Raw genomic sequence first — 17,997 nt, 5'->3', positions numbered from 1 at the left:
GCAATTGCAACAAAGCCAAAAAGCACAGCATGCCAGCAATGAAAGAATGTTTAACACACATCTCTTAAATGGAGAAAGAAAAGATCAACAAACAAAGGGCACACAGTCATTTTGTCCCAGTCGATAGGGCACTACTACTGCTTCCTGTTTGTGACAGGATCGGCGTGGACGTGAACAACTTGCATCACAGCAAACCGCTGCACAGCAACGCTGTCAAGTTTCGCGAAGGGTAAACTGCAAAAGTAGCAAACCCAATTTGCCAGGCCGGTGCGCTAGGAGGCGGCCCAGCCGACTGTTTGCCTCGCAAAGCGCCGGTCACAAACCCAACGCCCGCTGTCACCGTGGCTTCCATTCACTTCAACAAAACATCAGGGGAGAGCGCGAACGCAGTCCCCCACTACCAGAAATTATGCAGTCGAGATTCCCACATTTGGGGAATTCGCAGGGGTCAGCACAACCGGAGTGCAATGGCTGAGCCTCGCCCTGGGTGAACCACCTTCTTGATCATGGTATCTCCCCTGCCAGGTAAGTATGAGTTGCGCAGGTCAGGGATGGGGGAGGCCTTCGCAGACATACCACTCTGGCTCAGGGTGCGTACAATGAATCATCACAGAGTCCTTGCGGAGCCTTTAACAGTAGCAGCAGCTCATCCTCATTTTGTACCACAGCCGCTGACAAGTTGCAAACAGAGCTGCAATTTGACTAGGATACATGGTACGCACGCTATTTCTGTTTAGGTTTTTCTATTTTTTTCCCATCACGCATTGCTCTACCAAACAACACGAAACTGGATCCAAAACCACTTGGCGACGTATTTTATCTCCGAAAAAGCAACGGCAGCCCAGCAGCAATTGCAACAAAGCCAAAAAGCACAGCATGCCAGCAATGAAAGAATGTTTAACACACATCTCTTAAATGGAGAAAGAAAAGATCAACAAACAAAGGGCACACAGTCATTTTGTCCCAGTCGATAGGGCACTACTACTGCTTCCTGTTTGTGACAGGATCGGCGTGGACGTGAACAACTTGCATCACAGCAGCCCGCTGCTTCAGAGTGTAGACCACAAACCGCTGCACAGCAACGCTGTCAAGTTTCGCGAAGGGTAAACTGCAAAAGTAGCAAACCCAATTTGCCAGGCCGGTGCGCTAGGAGGCGGCCCAGCCGACTGTTTGCCTCGCAAAGCGCCGGTCACAAACCCAACGCCCGCTGTCACCGTGGCTTCCATTCACTTCAACAAAACATCAGGGGAGAGCGCGAACGCAGTCCCCCACTACCAGAAATTATGCAGTCGAGATTCCCACATTTGGGGAATTCGCAGGGGTCAGCACAACCGGAGTGCAATGGCTGAGCCTCGCCCTGGGTGAACCACCTTCTTGATCATGGTATCTCCCCTGCCAGGTAAGTATGAGTTGCGCATGTCAGGGATGGGGGAGGCCTTCGCAGACATACCACTCTGGCTCAGGGTGCGTACAATCAATCATCACAGAGTCCTTGCGGAGCCTTTAACAGTAGCAGCAGCTCATCCTCATTTTGTACCACAGCCGCTGACAAGTTGCAAACAGAGCTGCAATTTGACTAGGATACATGGTACGCACGCTATTTCTGTTTAGGTTTTTCTATTTTTTTCCCATCACGCATTGCTCTACCAAACAACACGAAACTGGATCCAAAACCACTTGGCGACGTATTTTATCTCCGAAAAAGCAACGGCAGCCCAGCAGCAATTGCAACAAAGCCAAAAAGCACAGCATGCCAGCAATGAAAGAATGTTTAACACACATCTCTTAAATGGAGAAAGAAAAGATCAACAAACAAAGGGCACACAGTCATTTTGTCCCAGTCGATAGGGCACTACTACTGCTTCCTGTTTGTGACAGGATCGGCGTGGACGTGAACAACTTGCATCACAGCAAACCGCTGCACAGCAACGCTGTCAAGTTTCGCGAAGGGTAAACTGCAAAAGTAGCAAACCCAATTTGCCAGGCCGGTGCGCTAGGAGGCGGCCCAGCCGACTGTTTGCCTCGCAAAGCGCCGGTCACAAACCCAACGCCCGCTGTCACCGTGGCTTCCATTCACTTCAACAAAACATCAGGGGAGAGCGCGAACGCAGTCCCCCACTACCAGAAATTATGCAGTCGAGATTCCCACATTTGGGGAATTCGCAGGGGTCAGCACAACCGGAGTGCAATGGCTGAGCCTCGCCCTGGGTGAACCACCTTCTTGATCATGGTATCTCCCCTGCCAGGTAAGTATGAGTTGCGCATGTCAGGGATGGGGGAGGCCTTCGCAGACATACCACTCTGGCTCAGGGTGCGTACAATGAATCATCACAGAGTCCTTGCGGAGCCTTTAACAGTAGCAGCAGCTCATCCTCATTTTGTACCACAGCCGCTGACAAGTTGCAAACAGAGCTGCAATTTGACTAGGATACATGGTACGCACGCTATTTCTGTTTAGGTTTTTCTATTTTTTTCCCATCACGCATTGCTCTACCAAACAACACGAAACTGGATCCAAAACCACTTGGCGACGTATTTTATCTCCGAAAAAGCAACGGCAGCCCAGCAGCAATTGCAACAAAGCCAAAAAGCACAGCATGCCAGCAATGAAAGAATGTTTAACACACATCTCTTAAATGGAGAAAGAAAAGATCAACAAACAAAGGGCACACAGTCATTTTGTCCCAGTCGATAGGGCACTACTACTGCTTCCTGTTTGTGACAGGATCGGCGTGGACGTGAACAACTTGCATCACAGCAAACCGCTGCACAGCAACGCTGTCAAGTTTCGCGAAGGGTAAACTGCAAAAGTAGCAAACCCAATTTGCCAGGCCGGTGCGCTAGGAGGCGGCCCAGCCGACTGTTTGCCTCGCAAAGCGCCGGTCACAAACCCAACGCCCGCTGTCACCGTGGCTTCCATTCACTTCAACAAAACATCAGGGGAGAGCGCGAACGCAGTCCCCCACTACCAGAAATTATGCAGTCGAGATTCCCACATTTGGGGAATTCGCAGGGGTCAGCACAACCGGAGTGCAATGGCTGAGCCTCGCCCTGGGTGAACCACCTTCTTGATCATGGTATCTCCCCTGCCAGGTAAGTATGAGTTGCGCAGGTCAGGGATGGGGGAGGCCTTCGCAGACATACCACTCTGGCTCAGGGTGCGTACAATGAATCATCACAGAGTCCTTGCGGAGCCTTTAACAGTAGCAGCAGCTCATCCTCATTTTGTACCACAGCCGCTGACAAGTTGCAAACAGAGCTGCAATTTGACTAGGATACATGGTACGCACGCTATTTCTGTTTAGGTTTTTCTATTTTTTTCCCATCACGCATTGCTCTACCAAACAACACGAAACTGGATCCAAAACCACTTGGCGACGTATTTTATCTCCGAAAAAGCAACGGCAGCCCAGCAGCAATTGCAACAAAGCCAAAAAGCACAGCATGCCAGCAATGAAAGAATGTTTAACACACATCTCTTAAATGGAGAAAGAAAAGATCAACAAACAAAGGGCACACAGTCATTTTGTCCCAGTCGATAGGGCACTACTACTGCTTCCTGTTTGTGACAGGATCGGCGTGGACGTGAACAACTTGCATCACAGCAAACCGCTGCACAGCAACGCTGTCAAGTTTCGCGAAGGGTAAACTGCAAAAGTAGCAAACCCAATTTGCCAGGCCGGTGCGCTAGGAGGCGGCCCAGCCGACTGTTTGCCTCGCAAAGCGCCGGTCACAAACCCAACGCCCGCTGTCACCGTGGCTTCCATTCACTTCAACAAAACATCAGGGGAGAGCGCGAACGCAGTCCCCCACTACCAGAAATTATGCAGTCGAGATTCCCACATTTGGGGAATTCGCAGGGGTCAGCACAACCGGAGTGCAATGGCTGAGCCTCGCCCTGGGTGAACCACCTTCTTGATCATGGTATCTCCCCTGCCAGGTAAGTATGAGTTGCGCAGGTCAGGGATGGGGGAGGCCTTCGCAGACATACCACTCTGGCTCAGGGTGCGTACAATGAATCATCACAGAGTCCTTGCGGAGCCTTTAACAGTAGCAGCAGCTCATCCTCATTTTGTACCACAGCCGCTGACAAGTTGCAAACAGAGCTGCAATTTGACTAGGATACATGGTACGCACGCTATTTCTGTTTAGGTTTTTCTATTTTTTTCCCATCACGCATTGCTCTACCAAACAACACGAAACTGGATCCAAAACCACTTGGCGACGTATTTTATCTCCGAAAAAGCAACGGCAGCCCAGCAGCAATTGCAACAAAGCCAAAAAGCACAGCATGCCAGCAATGAAAGAATGTTTAACACACATCTCTTAAATGGAGAAAGAAAAGATCAACAAACAAAGGGCACACAGTCATTTTGTCCCAGTTGATAGGGCACTACTACTGCTTCCTGTTTGTGACAGGATCGGCGTGGACGTGAACAACTTGCATCACAGCAAACCGCTGCACAGCAACGCTGTCAAGTTTCGCGAAGGGTAAACTGCAAAAGTAGCAAACCCAATTTGCCAGGCCGGTGCGCTAGGAGGCGGCCCAGCCGACTGTTTGCCTCGCAAAGCGCCGGTCACAAACCCAACGCCCGCTGTCACCGTGGCTTCCATTCACTTCAACAAAACATCAGGGGAGAGCGCGAACGCAGTCCCCCACTACCAGAAATTATGCAGTCGAGATTCCCACATTTGGGGAATTCGCAGGGGTCAGCACAACCGGAGTGCAATGGCTGAGCCTCGCCCTGGGTGAACCACCTTCTTGATCATGGTATCTCCCCTGCCAGGTAAGTATGAGTTGCGCATGTCAGGGATGGGGGAGGCCTTCGCAGACATACCACTCTGGCTCAGGGTGCGTACAATCAATCATCACAGAGTCCTTGCGGAGCCTTTAACAGTAGCAGCAGCTCATCCTCATTTTGTACCACAGCCGCTGACAAGTTGCAAACAGAGCTGCAATTTGACTAGGATACATGGTACGCACGCTATTTCTGTTTAGGTTTTTCTATTTTTTTCCCATCACGCATTGCTCTACCAAACAACACGAAACTGGATCCAAAACCACTTGGCGACGTATTTTATCTCCGAAAAAGCAACGGCAGCCCAGCAGCAATTGCAACAAAGCCAAAAAGCACAGCATGCCAGCAATGAAAGAATGTTTAACACACATCTCTTAAATGGAGAAAGAAAAGATCAACAAACAAAGGGCACACAGTCATTTTGTCCCAGTCGATAGGGCACTACTACTGCTTCCTGTTTGTGACAGGATCGGCGTGGACGTGAACAACTTGCATCACAGCAAACCGCTGCACAGCAACGCTGTCAAGTTTCGCGAAGGGTAAACTGCAAAAGTAGCAAACCCAATTTGCCAGGCCGGTGCGCTAGGAGGCGGCCCAGCCGACTGTTTGCCTCGCAAAGCGCCGGTCACAAACCCAACGCCCGCTGTCACCGTGGCTTCCATTCACTTCAACAAAACATCAGGGGAGAGCGCGAACGCAGTCCCCCACTACCAGAAATTATGCAGTCGAGATTCCCACATTTGGGGAATTCGCAGGGGTCAGCACAACCGGAGTGCAATGGCTGAGCCTCGCCCTGGGTGAACCACCTTCTTGATCATGGTATCTCCCCTGCCAGGTAAGTATGAGTTGCGCATGTCAGGGATGGGGGAGGCCTTCGCAGACATACCACTCTGGCTCAGGGTGCGTACAATGAATCATCACAGAGTCCTTGCGGAGCCTTTAACAGTAGCAGCAGCTCATCCTCATTTTGTACCACAGCCGCTGACAAGTTGCAAACAGAGCTGCAATTTGACTAGGATACATGGTACGCATGCTATTTCTGTTTAGGTTTTTCTATTTTTTTCCCATCACGCATTGCTCTACCAAACAACACGAAACTGGATCCAAAACCACTTGGCGACGTATTTTATCTCCGAAAAAGCAACGGCAGCCCAGCAGCAATTGCAACAAAGCCAAAAAGCACAGCATGCCAGCAATGAAAGAATGTTTAACACACATCTCTTAAATGGAGAAAGAAAAGATCAACAAACAAAGGGCACACAGTCATTTTGTCCCAGTCGATAGGGCACTACTACTGCTTCCTGTTTGTGACAGGATCGGCGTGGACGTGAACAACTTGCATCACAGCAGCCCGCTGCTTCAGAGTGTAGACCACAAACCGCTGCACAGCAACGCTGTCAAGTTTCGCGAAGGGTAAACTGCAAAAGTAGCAAACCCAATTTGCCAGGCCGGTGCGCTAGGAGGCGGCCCAGCCGACTGTTTGCCTCGCAAAGCGCCGGTCACAAACCCAACGCCCGCTGTCACCGTGGCTTCCATTCACTTCAACAAAACATCAGGGGAGAGCGCGAACGCAGTCCCCCACTACCAGAAATTATGCAGTCGAGATTCCCACATTTGGGGAATTCGCAGGGGTCAGCACAACCGGAGTGCAATGGCTGAGCCTCGCCCTGGGTGAACCACCTTCTTGATCATGGTATCTCCCCTGCCAGGTAAGTATGAGTTGCGCATGTCAGGGATGGGGGAGGCCTTCGCAGACATACCACTCTGGCTCAGGGTGCGTACAATCAATCATCACAGAGTCCTTGCGGAGCCTTTAACAGTAGCAGCAGCTCATCCTCATTTTGTACCACAGCCGCTGACAAGTTGCAAACAGAGCTGCAATTTGACTAGGATACATGGTACGCACGCTATTTCTGTTTAGGTTTTTCTATTTTTTTCCCATCACGCATTGCTCTACCAAACAACACGAAACTGGATCCAAAACCACTTGGCGACGTATTTTATCTCCGAAAAAGCAACGGCAGCCCAGCAGCAATTGCAACAAAGCCAAAAAGCACAGCATGCCAGCAATGAAAGAATGTTTAACACACATCTCTTAAATGGAGAAAGAAAAGATCAACAAACAAAGGGCACACAGTCATTTTGTCCCAGTCGATAGGGCACTACTACTGCTTCCTGTTTGTGACAGGATCGGCGTGGACGTGAACAACTTGCATCACAGCAAACCGCTGCACAGCAACGCTGTCAAGTTTCGCGAAGGGTAAACTGCAAAAGTAGCAAACCCAATTTGCCAGGCCGGTGCGCTAGGAGGCGGCCCAGCCGACTGTTTGCCTCGCAAAGCGCCGGTCACAAACCCAACGCCCGCTGTCACCGTGGCTTCCATTCACTTCAACAAAACATCAGGGGAGAGCGCGAACGCAGTCCCCCACTACCAGAAATTATGCAGTCGAGATTCCCACATTTGGGGAATTCGCAGGGGTCAGCACAACCGGAGTGCAATGGCTGAGCCTCGCCCTGGGTGAACCACCTTCTTGATCATGGTATCTCCCCTGCCAGGTAAGTATGAGTTGCGCATGTCAGGGATGGGGGAGGCCTTCGCAGACATACCACTCTGGCTCAGGGTGCGTACAATCAATCATCACAGAGTCCTTGCGGAGCCTTTAACAGTAGCAGCAGCTCATCCTCATTTTGTACCACAGCCGCTGACAAGTTGCAAACAGAGCTGCAATTTGACTAGGATACATGGTACGCACGCTATTTCTGTTTAGGTTTTTCTATTTTTTTCCCATCACGCATTGCTCTACCAAACAACACGAAACTGGATCCAAAACCACTTGGCGACGTATTTTATCTCCGAAAAAGCAACGGCAGCCCAGCAGCAATTGCAACAAAGCCAAAAAGCACAGCATGCCAGCAATGAAAGAATGTTTAACACACATCTCTTAAATGGAGAAAGAAAAGATCAACAAACAAAGGGCACACAGTCATTTTGTCCCAGTCGATAGGGCACTACTACTGCTTCCTGTTTGTGACAGGATCGGCGTGGACGTGAACAACTTGCATCACAGCAAACCGCTGCACAGCAACGCTGTCAAGTTTCGCGAAGGGTAAACTGCAAAAGTAGCAAACCCAATTTGCCAGGCCGGTGCGCTAGGAGGCGGCCCAGCCGACTGTTTGCCTCGCAAAGCGCCGGTCACAAACCCAACGCCCGCTGTCACCGTGGCTTCCATTCACTTCAACAAAACATCAGGGGAGAGCGCGAACGCAGTCCCCCACTACCAGAAATTATGCAGTCGAGATTCCCACATTTGGGGAATTCGCAGGGGTCAGCACAACCGGAGTGCAATGGCTGAGCCTCGCCCTGGGTGAACCACCTTCTTGATCATGGTATCTCCCCTGCCAGGTAAGTATGAGTTGCGCAGGTCAGGGATGGGGGAGGCCTTCGCAGACATACCACTCTGGCTCAGGGTGCGTACAATGAATCATCACAGAGTCCTTGCGGAGCCTTTAACAGTAGCAGCAGCTCATCCTCATTTTGTACCACAGCCGCTGACAAGTTGCAAACAGAGCTGCAATTTGACTAGGATACATGGTACGCACGCTATTTCTGTTTAGGTTTTTCTATTTTTTTCCCATCACGCATTGCTCTACCAAACAACACGAAACTGGATCCAAAACCACTTGGCGACGTATTTTATCTCCGAAAAAGCAACGGCAGCCCAGCAGCAATTGCAACAAAGCCAAAAAGCACAGCATGCCAGCAATGAAAGAATGTTTAACACACATCTCTTAAATGGAGAAAGAAAAGATCAACAAACAAAGGGCACACAGTCATTTTGTCCCAGTCGATAGGGCACTACTACTGCTTCCTGTTTGTGACAGGATCGGCGTGGACGTGAACAACTTGCATCACAGCAAACCGCTGCACAGCAACGCTGTCAAGTTTCGCGAAGGGTAAACTGCAAAAGTAGCAAACCCAATTTGCCAGGCCGGTGCGCTAGGAGGCGGCCCAGCCGACTGTTTGCCTCGCAAAGCGCCGGTCACAAACCCAACGCCCGCTGTCACCGTGGCTTCCATTCACTTCAACAAAACATCAGGGGAGAGCGCGAACGCAGTCCCCCACTACCAGAAATTATGCAGTCGAGATTCCCACATTTGGGGAATTCGCAGGGGTCAGCACAACCGGAGTGCAATGGCTGAGCCTCGCCCTGGGTGAACCACCTTCTTGATCATGGTATCTCCCCTGCCAGGTAAGTATGAGTTGCGCATGTCAGGGATGGGGGAGGCCTTCGCAGACATACCACTCTGGCTCAGGGTGCGTACAATGAATCATCACAGAGTCCTTGCGGAGCCTTTAACAGTAGCAGCAGCTCATCCTCATTTTGTACCACAGCCGCTGACAAGTTGCAAACAGAGCTGCAATTTGACTAGGATACATGGTACGCACGCTATTTCTGTTTAGGTTTTTCTATTTTTTTCCCATCACGCATTGCTCTACCAAACAACACGAAACTGGATCCAAAACCACTTGGCGACGTATTTTATCTCCGAAAAAGCAACGGCAGCCCAGCAGCAATTGCAACAAAGCCAAAAAGCACAGCATGCCAGCAATGAAAGAATGTTTAACACACATCTCTTAAATGGAGAAAGAAAAGATCAACAAACAAAGGGCACACAGTCATTTTGTCCCAGTCGATAGGGCACTACTACTGCTTCCTGTTTGTGACAGGATCGGCGTGGACGTGAACAACTTGCATCACAGCAAACCGCTGCACAGCAACGCTGTCAAGTTTCGCGAAGGGTAAACTGCAAAAGTAGCAAACCCAATTTGCCAGGCCGGTGCGCTAGGAGGCGGCCCAGCCGACTGTTTGCCTCGCAAAGCGCCGGTCACAAACCCAACGCCCGCTGTCACCGTGGCTTCCATTCACTTCAACAAAACATCAGGGGAGAGCGCGAACGCAGTCCCCCACTACCAGAAATTATGCAGTCGAGATTCCCACATTTGGGGAATTCGCAGGGGTCAGCACAACCGGAGTGCAATGGCTGAGCCTCGCCCTGGGTGAACCACCTTCTTGATCATGGTATCTCCCCTGCCAGGTAAGTATGAGTTGCGCATGTCAGGGATGGGGGAGGCCTTCGCAGACATACCACTCTGGCTCAGGGTGCGTACAATCAATCATCACAGAGTCCTTGCGGAGCCTTTAACAGTAGCAGCAGCTCATCCTCATTTTGTACCACAGCCGCTGACAAGTTGCAAACAGAGCTGCAATTTGACTAGGATACATGGTACGCACGCTATTTCTGTTTAGGTTTTTCTATTTTTTTCCCATCACGCATTGCTCTACCAAACAACACGAAACTGGATCCAAAACCACTTGGCGACGTATTTTATCTCCGAAAAAGCAACGGCAGCCCAGCAGCAATTGCAACAAAGCCAAAAAGCACAGCATGCCAGCAATGAAAGAATGTTTAACACACATCTCTTAAATGGAGAAAGAAAAGATCAACAAACAAAGGGCACACAGTCATTTTGTCCCAGTCGATAGGGCACTACTACTGCTTCCTGTTTGTGACAGGATCGGCGTGGACGTGAACAACTTGCATCACAGCAAACCGCTGCACAGCAACGCTGTCAAGTTTCGCGAAGGGTAAACTGCAAAAGTAGCAAACCCAATTTGCCAGGCCGGTGCGCTAGGAGGCGGCCCAGCCGACTGTTTGCCTCGCAAAGCGCCGGTCACAAACCCAACGCCCGCTGTCACCGTGGCTTCCATTCACTTCAACAAAACATCAGGGGAGAGCGCGAACGCAGTCCCCCACTACCAGAAATTATGCAGTCGAGATTCCCACATTTGGGGAATTCGCAGGGGTCAGCACAACCGGAGTGCAATGGCTGAGCCTCGCCCTGGGTGAACCACCTTCTTGATCATGGTATCTCTCCTGCCAGGTAAGTATGAGTTGCGCATGTCAGGGATGGGGGAGGCCTTCGCAGACATACCACTCTGGCTCAGGGTGCGTACAATGAATCATCACAGAGTCCTTGCGGAGCCTTTAACAGTAGCAGCAGCTCATCCTCATTTTGTACCACAGCCGCTGACAAGTTGCAAACAGAGCTGCAATTTGACTAGGATACATGGTACGCACGCTATTTCTGTTTAGGTTTTTCTATTTTTTTCCCATCACGCATTGCTCTACCAAACAACACGAAACTGGATCCAAAACCACTTGGCGACGTATTTTATCTCCGAAAAAGCAACGGCAGCCCAGCAGCAATTGCAACAAAGCCAAAAAGCACAGCATGCCAGCAATGAAAGAATGTTTAACACACATCTCTTAAATGGAGAAAGAAAAGATCAACAAACAAAGGGCACACAGTCATTTTGTCCCAGTCGATAGGGCACTACTACTGCTTCCTGTTTGTGACAGGATCGGCGTGGACGTGAACAACTTGCATCACAGCAGCCCGCTGCTTCAGAGTGTAGACCACAAACCGCTGCACAGCAACGCTGTCAAGTTTCGCGAAGGGTAAACTGCAAAAGTAGCAAACCCAATTTGCCAGGCCGGTGCGCTAGGAGGCGGCCCAGCCGACTGTTTGCCTCGCAAAGCGCCGGTCACAAACCCAACGCCCGCTGTCACCGTGGCTTCCATTCACTTCAACAAAACATCAGGGGAGAGCGCGAACGCAGTCCCCCACTACCAGAAATTATGCAGTCGAGATTCCCACATTTGGGGAATTCGCAGGGGTCAGCACAACCGGAGTGCAATGGCTGAGCCTCGCCCTGGGTGAACCACCTTCTTGATCATGGTATCTCCCCTGCCAGGTAAGTATGAGTTGCGCATGTCAGGGATGGGGGAGGCCTTCGCAGACATACCACTCTGGCTCAGGGTGCGTACAATGAATCATCACAGAGTCCTTGCGGAGCCTTTAACAGTAGCAGCAGCTCATCCTCATTTTGTACCACAGCCGCTGACAAGTTGCAAACAGAGCTGCAATTTGACTAGGATACATGGTACGCACGCTATTTCTGTTTAGGTTTTTCTATTTTTTTCCCATCACGCATTGCTCTACCAAACAACACGAAACTGGATCCAAAACCACTTGGCGACGTATTTTATCTCCGAAAAAGCAACGGCAGCCCAGCAGCAATTGCAACAAAGCCAAAAAGCACAGCATGCCAGCAATGAAAGAATGTTTAACACACATCTCTTAAATGGAGAAAGAAAAGATCAACAAACAAAGGGCACACAGTCATTTTGTCCCAGTCGATAGGGCACTACTACTGCTTCCTGTTTGTGACAGGATCGGCGTGGACGTGAACAACTTGCATCACAGCAAACCGCTGCACAGCAACGCTGTCAAGTTTCGCGAAGGGTAAACTGCAAAAGTAGCAAACCCAATTTGCCAGGCCGGTGCGCTAGGAGGCGGCCCAGCCGACTGTTTGCCTCGCAAAGCGCCGGTCACAAACCCAACGCCCGCTGTCACCGTGGCTTCCATTCACTTCAACAAAACATCAGGGGAGAGCGCGAACGCAGTCCCCCACTACCAGAAATTATGCAGTCGAGATTCCCACATTTGGGGAATTCGCAGGGGTCAGCACAACCGGAGTGCAATGGCTGAGCCTCGCCCTGGGTGAACCACCTTCTTGATCATGGTATCTCTCCTGCCAGGTAAGTATGAGTTGCGCATGTCAGGGATGGGGGAGGCCTTCGCAGACATACCACTCTGGCTCAGGGTGCGTACAATGAATCATCACAGAGTCCTTGCGGAGCCTTTAACAGTAGCAGCAGCTCATCCTCATTTTGTACCACAGCCGCTGACAAGTTGCAAACAGAGCTGCAATTTGACTAGGATACATGGTACGCACGCTATTTCTGTTTAGGTTTTTCTATTTTTTTCCCATCACGCATTGCTCTACCAAACAACACGAAACTGGATCCAAAACCACTTGGCGACGTATTTTATCTCCGAAAAAGCAACGGCAGCCCAGCAGCAATTGCAACAAAGCCAAAAAGCACAGCATGCCAGCAATGAAAGAATGTTTAACACACATCTCTTAAATGGAGAAAGAAAAGATCAACAAACAAAGGGCACACAGTCATTTTGTCCCAGTCGATAGGGCACTACTACTGCTTCCTGTTTGTGACAGGATCGGCGTGGACGTGAACAACTTGCATCACAGCAGCCCGCTGCTTCAGAGTGTAGACCACAAACCGCTGCACAGCAACGCTGTCAAGTTTCGCGAAGGGTAAACTGCAAAAGTAGCAAACCCAATTTGCCAGGCCGGTGCGCTAGGAGGCGGCCCAGCCGACTGTTTGCCTCGCAAAGCGCCGGTCACAAACCCAACGCCCGCTGTCACCGTGGCTTCCATTCACTTCAACAAAACATCAGGGGAGAGCGCGAACGCAGTCCCCCACTACCAGAAATTATGCAGTCGAGATTCCCACATTTGGGGAATTCGCAGGGGTCAGCACAACCGGAGTGCAATGGCTGAGCCTCGCCCTGGGTGAACCACCTTCTTGATCATGGTATCTCCCCTGCCAGGTAAGTATGAGTTGCGCATGTCAGGGATGGGGGAGGCCTTCGCAGACATACCACTCTGGCTCAGGGTGCGTACAATGAATCATCACAGAGTCCTTGCGGAGCCTTTAACAGTAGCAGCAGCTCATCCTCATTTTGTACCACAGCCGCTGACAAGTTGCAAACAGAGCTGCAATTTGACTAGGATACATGGTACGCACGCTATTTCTGTTTAGGTTTTTCTATTTTTTTCCCATCACGCATTGCTCTACCAAACAACACGAAACTGGATCCAAAACCACTTGGCGACGTATTTTATCTCCGAAAAAGCAACGGCAGCCCAGCAGCAATTGCAACAAAGCCAAAAAGCACAGCATGCCAGCAATGAAAGAATGTTTAACACACATCTCTTAAATGGAGAAAGAAAAGATCAACAAACAAAGGGCACACAGTCATTTTGTCCCAGTCGATAGGGCACTACTACTGCTTCCTGTTTGTGACAGGATCGGCGTGGACGTGAACAACTTGCATCACAGCAAACCGCTGCACAGCAACGCTGTCAAGTTTCGCGAAGGGTAAACTGCAAAAGTAGCAAACCCAATTTGCCAGGCCGGTGCGCTAGGAGGCGGCCCAGCCGACTGTTTGCCTCGCAAAGCGCCGGTCACAAACCCAACGCCCGCTGTCACCGTGGCTTCCATTCACTTCAACAAAACATCAGGGGAGAGCGCGAACGCAGTCCCCCACTACCAGAAATTATGCAGTCGAGATTCCCACATTTGGGGAATTCGCAGGGGTCAGCACAACCGGAGTGCAATGGCTGAGCCTCGCCCTGGGTGAACCACCTTCTTGATCATGGTATCTCCCCTGCCAGGTAAGTATGAGTTGCGCATGTCAGGGATGGGGGAGGCCTTCGCAGACATACCACTCTGGCTCAGGGTGCGTACAATCAATCATCACAGAGTCCTTGCGGAGCCTTTAACATTAGCAGCAGCTCATCCTCATTTTGTACCACAGCCGCTGACAAGTTGCAAACAGAGCTGCAATTTGACTAGGATACATGGTACGCACGCTATTTCTGTTTAGGTTTTTCTATTTTTTTCCCATCACGCATTGCTCTACCAAACAACACGAAACTGGATCCAAAACCACTTGGCGACGTATTTTATCTCCGAAAAAGCAACGGCAGCCCAGCAGCAATTGCAACAAAGCCAAAAAGCACAGCATGCCAGCAATGAAAGAATGTTTAACACACATCTCTTAAATGGAGAAAGAAAAGATCAACAAACAAAGGGCACACAGTCATTTTGTCCCAGTCGATAGGGCACTACTACTGCTTCCTGTTTGTGACAGGATCGGCGTGGACGTGAACAACTTGCATCACAGCAAACCGCTGCACAGCAACGCTGTCAAGTTTCGCGAAGGGTAAACTGCAAAAGTAGCAAACCCAATTTGCCAGGCCGGTGCGCTAGGAGGCGGCCCAGCCGACTGTTTGCCTCGCAAAGCGCCGGTCACAAACCCAACGCCCGCTGTCACCGTGGCTTCCATTCACTTCAACAAAACATCAGGGGAGAGCGCGAACGCAGTCCCCCACTACCAGAAATTATGCAGTCGAGATTCCCACATTTGGGGAATTCGCAGGGGTCAGCACAACCGGAGTGCAATGGCTGAGCCTCGCCCTGGGTGAACCACCTTCTTGATCATGGTATCTCCCCTGCCAGGTAAGTATGAGTTGCGCAGGTCAGGGATGGGGGAGGCCTTCGCAGACATACCACTCTGGCTCAGGGTGCGTACAATGAATCATCACAGAGTCCTTGCGGAGCCTTTAACAGTAGCAGCAGCTCATCCTCATTTTGTACCACAGCCGCTGACAAGTTGCAAACAGAGCTGCAATTTGACTAGGATACATGGTACGCACGCTATTTCTGTTTAGGTTTTTCTATTTTTTTCCCATCACGCATTGCTCTACCAAACAACACGAAACTGGATCCAAAACCACTTGGCGACGTATTTTATCTCCGAAAAAGCAACGGCAGCCCAGCAGCAATTGCAACAAAGCCAAAAAGCACAGCATGCCAGCAATGAAAGAATGTTTAACACACATCTCTTAAATGGAGAAAGAAAAGATCAACAAACAAAGGGCACACAGTCATTTTGTCCCAGTCGATAGGGCACTACTACTGCTTCCTGTTTGTGACAGGATCGGCGTGGACGTGAACAACTTGCATCACAGCAAACCGCTGCACAGCAACGCTGTCAAGTTTCGCGAAGGGTAAACTGCAAAAGTAGCAAACCCAATTTGCCAGGCCGGTGCGCTAGGAGGCGGCCCAGCCGACTGTTTGCCTCGCAAAGCGCCGGTCACAAACCCAACGCCCGCTGTCACCGTGGCTTCCATTCACTTCAACAAAACATCAGGGGAGAGCGCGAACGCAGTCCCCCACTACCAGAAATTATGCAGTCGAGATTCCCACATTTGGGGAATTCGCAGGGGTCAGCACAACCGGAGTGCAATGGCTGAGCCTCGCCCTGGGTGAACCACCTTCTTGATCATGGTATCTCCCCTGCCAGGTAAGTATGAGTTGCGCATGTCAGGGATGGGGGAGGCCTTCGCAGACATACCACTCTGGCTCAGGGTGCGTACAATGAATCATCACAGAGTCCTTGCGGAGCCTTTAACAGTAGCAGCAGCTCATCCTCATTTTGTACCACAGCCGCTGACAAGTTGCAAACAGAGCTGCAATTTGACTAGGATACATGGTACGCACGCTATTTCTGTTTAGGTTTTTCTATTTTTTTCCCATCACGCATTGCTCTACCAAACAACACGAAACTGGATCCAAAACCACTTGGCGACGTATTTTATCTCCGAAAAAGCAACGGCAGCCCAGCAGCAATTGCAACAAAGCCAAAAAGCACAGCATGCCAGCAATGAAAGAATGTTTAACACACATCTCTTAAATGGAGAAAGAAAAGATCAACAAACAAAGGGCACACAGTCATTTTGTCCCAGTCGATAGGGCACTACTACTGCTTCCTGTTTGTGACAGGATCGGCGTGGACGTGAACAACTTGCATCACAGCAAACCGCTGCACAGCAACGCTGTCAAGTTTCGCGAAGGGTAAACTGCAAAAGTAGCAAACCCAATTTGCCAGGCCGGTGCGCTAGGAGGCGGCCCAGCCGACTGTTTGCCTCGCAAAGCGCCGGTCACAAACCCAACGCCCGCTGTCACCGTGGCTTCCATTCACTTCAACAAAACATCAGGGGAGAGCGCGAACGCAGTCCCCCACTACCAGAAATTATGCAGTCGAGATTCCCACATTTGGGGAATTCGCAGGGGTCAGCACAACCGGAGTGCAATGGCTGAGCCTCGCCCTGGGTGAACCACCTTCTTGATCATGGTATCTCCCCTGCCAGGTAAGTATGAGTTGCGCATGTCAGGGATGGGGGAGGCCTTCGCAGACATACCACTCTGGCTCAGGGTGCGTACAATCAATCATCACAGAGTCCTTGCGGAGCCTTTAACAGTAGCAGCAGCTCATCCTCATTTTGTACCACAGCCGCTGACAAGTTGCAAACAGAGCTGCAATTTGACTAGGATACATGGTACGCACGCTATTTCTGTTTAGGTTTTTCTATTTTTTTCCCATCACGCATTGCTCTACCAAACAACACGAAACTGGATCCAAAACCACTTGGCGACGTATTTTATCTCCGAAAAAGCAACGGCAGCCCAGCAGCAATTGCAACAAAGCCAAAAAGCACAGCATGCCAGCAATGAAAGAATGTTTAACACACATCTCTTAAATGGAGAAAGAAAAGATCAACAAACAAAGGGCACACAGTCATTTTGTCCCAGTCGATAGGGCACTACTACTGCTTCCTGTTTGTGACAGGATCGGCGTGGACGTGAACAACTTGCATCACAGCAAACCGCTGCACAGCAACGCTGTCAAGTTTCGCGAAGGGTAAACTGCAAAAGTAGCAAACCCAATTTGCCAGGCCGGTGCGCTAGGAGGCGGCCCAGCCGACTGTTTGCCTCGCAAAGCGCCGGTCACAAACCCAACGCCCGCTGTCACCGTGGCTTCCATTCACTTCAACAAAACATCAGGGGAGAGCGCGAACGCAGTCCCCCACTACCAGAAATTATGCAGTCGAGATTCCCACATTTGGGGAATTCGCAGGGGTCAGCACAACCGGAGTGCAATGGCTGAGCCTCGCCCTGGGTGAACCACCTTCTTGATCATGGTATTTCTCCTGCCAGGTAAGTATGAGTTGCGCATGTCAGGGATGGGGGAGGCCTTCGCAGACATACCACTCTGGCTCAGGGTGCGTACAATGAATCATCACAGAGTCCTTGCGGAGCCTTTAACAGTAGCAGCAGCTCATCCTCATTTTGTACCACAGCCGCTGACAAGTTGCAAACAGAGCTGCAATTTGACTAGGATACATGGTACGCACGCTATTTCTGTTTAGGTTTTTCTATTTTTTTCCCATCACGCATTGCTCTACCAAACAACACGAAACTGGATCCAAAACCACTTGGCGACGTATTTTATCTCCGAAAAAGCAACGGCAGCCCAGCAGCAATTGCAACAAAGCCAAAAAGCACAGCATGCCAGCAATGAAAGAATGTTTAACACACATCTCTTAAATGGAGAAAGAAAAGATCAACAAACAAAGGGCAC

The 17,997-nt window shown here is 50.4% G+C and overlaps 1 protein-coding gene and 21 non-coding genes across 22 annotated transcripts in view; 1 reads left to right on the top strand and 21 right to left on the bottom strand.

The window, feature by feature from the left end:
• col4a6 (collagen, type IV, alpha 6) overlaps positions 1-17,997 on the top strand; it is a 444,271-nt gene that overhangs the window by 285,782 nt on the left and 140,492 nt on the right. The window lies entirely within an intron of this gene.
• Positions 370-533, bottom strand: LOC144537964 (U1 spliceosomal RNA). Its single transcript, XR_013503974.1, has one exon. It is a non-coding gene; the product is annotated as a U1 spliceosomal RNA (small nuclear RNA).
• Positions 1,244-1,407, bottom strand: LOC144537963 (U1 spliceosomal RNA). The gene has a single exon (XR_013503973.1). It is a non-coding gene; the product is annotated as a U1 spliceosomal RNA (small nuclear RNA).
• Positions 2,091-2,254, bottom strand: LOC144537962 (U1 spliceosomal RNA). Its single transcript, XR_013503972.1, has one exon. It is a non-coding gene; the product is annotated as a U1 spliceosomal RNA (small nuclear RNA).
• LOC144537961 (U1 spliceosomal RNA) lies at positions 2,938-3,101 on the bottom strand. Its single transcript, XR_013503971.1, has one exon. It is a non-coding gene; the product is annotated as a U1 spliceosomal RNA (small nuclear RNA).
• On the bottom strand, positions 3,785-3,948 carry LOC144537959 (U1 spliceosomal RNA). Its single transcript, XR_013503969.1, has one exon. It is a non-coding gene; the product is annotated as a U1 spliceosomal RNA (small nuclear RNA).
• On the bottom strand, positions 4,632-4,795 carry LOC144537958 (U1 spliceosomal RNA). Its single transcript, XR_013503968.1, has one exon. It is a non-coding gene; the product is annotated as a U1 spliceosomal RNA (small nuclear RNA).
• Positions 5,479-5,642, bottom strand: LOC144537957 (U1 spliceosomal RNA). The gene has a single exon (XR_013503967.1). It is a non-coding gene; the product is annotated as a U1 spliceosomal RNA (small nuclear RNA).
• Positions 6,353-6,516, bottom strand: LOC144537956 (U1 spliceosomal RNA). The gene has a single exon (XR_013503966.1). It is a non-coding gene; the product is annotated as a U1 spliceosomal RNA (small nuclear RNA).
• Positions 7,200-7,363, bottom strand: LOC144537955 (U1 spliceosomal RNA). Its single transcript, XR_013503965.1, has one exon. It is a non-coding gene; the product is annotated as a U1 spliceosomal RNA (small nuclear RNA).
• Positions 8,047-8,210, bottom strand: LOC144537954 (U1 spliceosomal RNA). The gene has a single exon (XR_013503964.1). It is a non-coding gene; the product is annotated as a U1 spliceosomal RNA (small nuclear RNA).
• LOC144537953 (U1 spliceosomal RNA) lies at positions 8,894-9,057 on the bottom strand. The gene has a single exon (XR_013503963.1). It is a non-coding gene; the product is annotated as a U1 spliceosomal RNA (small nuclear RNA).
• LOC144537952 (U1 spliceosomal RNA) lies at positions 9,741-9,904 on the bottom strand. Its single transcript, XR_013503962.1, has one exon. It is a non-coding gene; the product is annotated as a U1 spliceosomal RNA (small nuclear RNA).
• Positions 10,588-10,751, bottom strand: LOC144537999 (U1 spliceosomal RNA). The gene has a single exon (XR_013504009.1). It is a non-coding gene; the product is annotated as a U1 spliceosomal RNA (small nuclear RNA).
• Positions 11,462-11,625, bottom strand: LOC144537951 (U1 spliceosomal RNA). The gene has a single exon (XR_013503961.1). It is a non-coding gene; the product is annotated as a U1 spliceosomal RNA (small nuclear RNA).
• LOC144537998 (U1 spliceosomal RNA) lies at positions 12,309-12,472 on the bottom strand. The gene has a single exon (XR_013504008.1). It is a non-coding gene; the product is annotated as a U1 spliceosomal RNA (small nuclear RNA).
• LOC144537950 (U1 spliceosomal RNA) lies at positions 13,183-13,346 on the bottom strand. Its single transcript, XR_013503960.1, has one exon. It is a non-coding gene; the product is annotated as a U1 spliceosomal RNA (small nuclear RNA).
• LOC144537948 (U1 spliceosomal RNA) lies at positions 14,030-14,193 on the bottom strand. Its single transcript, XR_013503958.1, has one exon. It is a non-coding gene; the product is annotated as a U1 spliceosomal RNA (small nuclear RNA).
• On the bottom strand, positions 14,877-15,040 carry LOC144537947 (U1 spliceosomal RNA). Its single transcript, XR_013503957.1, has one exon. It is a non-coding gene; the product is annotated as a U1 spliceosomal RNA (small nuclear RNA).
• On the bottom strand, positions 15,724-15,887 carry LOC144537946 (U1 spliceosomal RNA). The gene has a single exon (XR_013503956.1). It is a non-coding gene; the product is annotated as a U1 spliceosomal RNA (small nuclear RNA).
• LOC144537945 (U1 spliceosomal RNA) lies at positions 16,571-16,734 on the bottom strand. Its single transcript, XR_013503955.1, has one exon. It is a non-coding gene; the product is annotated as a U1 spliceosomal RNA (small nuclear RNA).
• LOC144538005 (U1 spliceosomal RNA) lies at positions 17,418-17,581 on the bottom strand. Its single transcript, XR_013504015.1, has one exon. It is a non-coding gene; the product is annotated as a U1 spliceosomal RNA (small nuclear RNA).

The sequence above is a fragment of the Centroberyx gerrardi genome, chromosome 23 (assembly GCF_048128805.1).
Source record: "Centroberyx gerrardi isolate f3 chromosome 23, fCenGer3.hap1.cur.20231027, whole genome shotgun sequence".
NCBI classification, from domain to species: Eukaryota; Metazoa; Chordata; class Actinopteri; order Beryciformes; family Berycidae; genus Centroberyx; species Centroberyx gerrardi.
This window is presented reverse-complemented; position numbering and strand designations above follow the sequence as displayed.